The sequence below is a fragment of the Carlito syrichta genome, unplaced genomic scaffold (genome assembly GCF_000164805.1).
Source record: "Carlito syrichta isolate Samal-C Ts95f unplaced genomic scaffold, Tarsius_syrichta-2.0.1 Scaffold99113, whole genome shotgun sequence".
In the NCBI taxonomy this organism is placed as follows: domain Eukaryota; kingdom Metazoa; phylum Chordata; class Mammalia; order Primates; family Tarsiidae; genus Carlito; species Carlito syrichta.
The window spans coordinates 17,451-21,910 of NW_007043209.1; the positions used below are offsets into that span (position 1 = coordinate 17,451).

Genomic DNA, 4,460 nt, shown 5'->3' on the forward strand with positions numbered 1-4,460 from the left:
TGAGTTTCAACAACATGGACATTATGTCCAAATATGGATGGCTTTTTAACTTCTTTTTTTGTTGTTGTCTTATGTAGTGGTTGTGTTGTTTGAGAAATAGTTTCTAAAAACAATTTTTAAGTTACTATTGTGAGGCATTTATTTTATAGTAGTTTTAGAAATTCCATAAGAATTATAACATAGAGATAGAGAGTCTGTCTCTGGGAAAGGAGACCATCTCTGCTTCACAGTGATTTTCACTGATGGAGAGGCATTAGCTGGCTTCAGACCCAAGGGGGAGAGCAGACCAGGTCACCCCGGTAAAGACTGCGAGTGCAGGCTCTTGCGGCCATTGCCTTGCTAAACTATGGTATGGCCGTGTGCTCTTTGAGCCATGACCAGGCCATGTTTCCTGGTGTGGTCTCCTGCCCTACCTTGCGGAGTGAGGTCTCCTCTTTTTCGCTCTCTCTTTCTAATTTAACTTTAAATGAACTATATTTTCTAATCTAAAAAAAAAAGTCCATGAGTGTTGGCCCTCCCTCTCCCAGGAATGTCTCAGAGAAAACAATGGAAACCCCAACAGTTCATCTCAGGCTGCGAAGGTCCCAGCGTGACTGAGAAGGGTGATGCCGTGAGGAGGATCACCCCATAGTCTTGCCTAGTGCTGTGCACAGTTCACGGACCCAGCTGAATTCCTCGCCCACCAGAATGCATGTTCTACCCCCCCAACTCTTCAGCCTCCAGAGCCGAGAGGAGAGGAGTCTTCTGGGTGTGTCCCGGGCGCTGCCACAGGTACCGCAGCTTCGGGAGGTGGGGTCCTGATCTTGGCCAGTCCCAAGCTGGGAGCAATCCCATTCCTCCAGAATCCATCCCTGCTCCCCACTCCTCCTCCACCTCCCACTCCACCTCCAGGTGTAAGCAGTGGCCGCTCTAATATCCCCTGATCTTGGAAGAGCTATGGGTGCTGCAGCAGGGGCAGACCCATCAGATGCAGATGGCTGTGCAAATCTGCAGGCAGGTGCTGCCGCTTGCCTCCTGAGGCCAGACGACTCCCTGGTGGAGGGGGGAGTTTTCTGCCAGTCCCTCAGAGCCACCTGGGACAGGGACTGCTTCTCCCACCAAGCCCCTGTGGCTCCACTTCAGCCCCGCCAAGCTTGTCCAAACCAGCAGGACACTGGCCTCTTCCTCCTCCTCCTCTTCCCCCACAGGGGCAGAAGTACCCAAGCACGCTGTCTTCCGCCTTTACCACCCACCGGGGTATTTTCTCTGCTGGAGGGGTGGGGTGAGGTCACAAACTGACCTCTGCCTCTTTCCCGTCTCTGCCGGGCAGCACAGACCAGCTGGTTGCCCCACCTCATCGGGCGTGTCCCAAGTACCACATCGGGCACGTCCCAAGTACCACCGGGCCGCCAGGGGCCTTGTGGCTGCTGCCTCGCCAGGGCTCCTGAAGTCAAAGGACAAGAGTGGCGAGCTGGGCTATGGGAAAGTGATGGGTCCCTCGGAGAAGCCCAGTGGAAGGCATAGATGCCGCTCCTGCACCCAAGTCTTTGGTCGTGACAGCGTCCTGCAGATCCATCTTCGTCCCCACACAAGTGAGAGGCCCTACAAGGGCGATGTCTGTGGTGAGCGCTTCACCACCCATGGCAGCCTCAGAGTGCATTTCCATGGGCATTGGGGAAAGCACCCATACATGCAGATGAACCCACACCTGGAATCCAGCATCTAGACGATGTCATAGCCAGCAGTGTTCTGCCCTGTGGCATGTCTGTACCACCAGAAGAGGCAGCCACACCAGGTGGAGGTGTCAGAAGCAAGCCTCGGGGGGCCTCTATCACAGCGCTCAGTGCCACAGAGCCTGACCCTGCTCTCCACTGGAGCAGGCAGGCACAGTGACAGCTCTGGGGCTGCCTGCTTTCAATAAGTTTGTGCTCATGAAAGCAGTGGTATCCAAGAGTAAAGCTCATGAACCCCCCCCCCCACCAGGGAGCAAGGGCTCGGCCATCAGTGGGGAGGTAGAAAGTGGCACAGCCACATGTAGGCAGCTAAGTAAGCTGGTGACTTTACGACCCAGCTGGGCACTGCTCACCAATCCCTTCAAGTCCACTGGCAACTTCCTTTTCCCCTACGAGCTAGAGCCCTTGGGGACCTCACCTCTGAGACATCAAAGCTGCAGCAACCGGCAGAAAGAGTGAGTGCCAAGAAGCCATGGCAGTGACCTCAGCTGCCTCAGGAGCCCCCCACCTCTGCCCCCGCACCTTCATCCTCAGCCTCTTCTGGACCTATGCAGTGTGTCCTCTGCCTCTGGTGCTTAGCTGTCCTTGGGCCCTATGCCTGCAATACAGGCAACAAGGCAGTGAGTGGCACTGCAAACACAGCGTGTGGCAGAGCTTTCTCCACCTGAGGCAGTCTCTGTATTCGTCTCATAGGCCACAAGGTCAGTCTAGCTGCTCAGGCCCAGAACTCAATCTGCCAGAAAAAGTTCACTAGTGTTGCCACTCTGTACCTAGAGACTGCATGCTTGGATGCCCCAGGTCCCCAGCAGTGGTACTAACTCCCTGGTGGTGGAGGAGTGGCCCAGGAGCCGGCTTCTGAGCAGTCCACAGTCTCTGGAGCTGGAGGCTCCCCACCGCAGCAGCCCCAGCAGCCATCACCAGAAGAGGAGTTGTCTGAGGAGGAAGAGGAGGAGGAGGAGGAGGAAGAGGAAGATGTGACTGAGGAAGCTTCCCTGGTAGGGAGCGGCTCAGAGAGTGGAGGCGAGAAGGCAGAGTCAGTGAGAGGTGATTCAGAAGAGACGGCTGTGGCAGAGGAGGCAGTGGAGACAGAGGTGGCAGAGCATTGGCTGGAAAAGAGGTGGACAGCAGTGAGACAGCAGCTTAATAGTCTTCTGCGCCACCATCACCTTTGGGCAGCCGGGATCCACCGCCACTGGTGGAGCAGGGAAGCAGTGACATTGCAGGAGGCAAGGAAGAGGGAGGTGAACTGGAGAGGCACCTGAGCCCGGTGTCAGAAGTTGCCCTGGCAGGGGAAGGCGCCAGCACCAGCTTGGTGGACTTGGTGGAGGAGCGCAGTCTTCAGGAGGCCATGAGAAGGGAGCCAGGAGGCAGCAGCAGCAGAAAGGCCCAGAGGTGTGTGGCCAGACTGTTCCCACCCAGGCAGCCCGGGAGGAGCACCAGAAGACCCACTGCAAGGAGGTGCCATCTCCACTTGTGTTTTCTGCAGCGGAACTTTCTTGAGTGGGCTACCCTCCAGAAGCACGTGCTGCTTGCTCACCGCCAGGGGCAGCCCTTCGCTTCCCATGGCCCTCAGAATATTGCTGCTCTCTCCTTAGTCCCTGGCTGTTCACCTTCCATCACTTCCCCTGGGCTTTCCTCCCCTCCCAAAAAGGTGACCTCACAACTCCACAAGTCTGTTTTTCTGTACCTATTGCCCTTAAGAGCAGAAACTAAGAGTTCCACAGAAGGACACACAAGATTTATGAACCCCTAGCTTATCTTTTCCTCTGAGTCTTACATGATATGTCCCTAGTGGCTTTTCTCTAGCCCCTGAGCTTGGAATGGTGCTTACAAGGGGATGCCCCCCTAAGGAATTTTTTCTCCCCTCTTCTTTGTACCTAAGGAAAATAGATTCTCTACAGCTTCCACATTCTCAAGGGGAAGCGTCTCCAGCTTTTCTGGCGTGAAACTTCTCCCCTCTCCTCTTTCCTTCTCCCTTTCCCTTTGGCAGGTGTACCTGAGCACCCACAATTGAAATTGCAGCCAGCCCAAAGGGGCTGGCAGCTGACTCTGGAAGACCCAGTACCAATCCTCTGGTGGCCAGGTCAATCTGCAGGACTTCTTGTCCCAGGACCTTCCTGCTCAGCTGGGGGGGACCGGTTCCCCAGTATTTCTGAAACCAGTACCTGGATTTCCTGTCAAGTGGTCTGTGCATGGAGTTCCAGTACCACTTCAGGACAGGTCACACCAGTGCTGTTTGGTCCAGGAACTGTGGCTGGAAAGGAGCCTCTTACAACGGAATCCAGGGAGGCCAAGGAGAAGACAGACCCCCTCTCCTGTTTCTGCCTCCTGCACCCAGGGCAGTGCCTGAAAAGCCCATCACAGATGAGAAGTCGCAAACTGTGCAGTCCATCCTCGCCTCTGCTCCAGAAGGTGCCAGAAATGAAGATGCTCAGGTAATTGGTGGCGGAGGTGGTGAGGGGAAATGAAGGGCGTAGGACAGTTTTCCCAGTAAATCCCTTTGTCACATTGAAACAAAGATGTTGATAGGTCGATATGCTAAGACCTCTCCAGCTTCTCATTCGTCATGGCTTTCAAACCTGGCAAATTGGGGACCAAAGGGAGGTCCAGACTTTACCTGTACTTGCCCTGTTGTATATATTTGTAACAAGTTGGGAAACAAACTGATTTCTTGCCAAGAGGTCTCCCATGGGATATTTTGAGAAATGTGAAATTAGTTCATATCTTTTCTTTTAGATTATAAAATAT

The 4,460-nt window shown here is 54.4% G+C and overlaps 1 pseudogene; it reads left to right on the forward strand.

The window, feature by feature from the left end:
• Positions 1 to 529: 529 nt before the first annotated feature.
• Positions 530 to 4,147, forward strand: LOC103265860 (annotated as a pseudogene).
• The last annotated feature ends 313 nt before the right edge of the window (positions 4,148 to 4,460 follow it).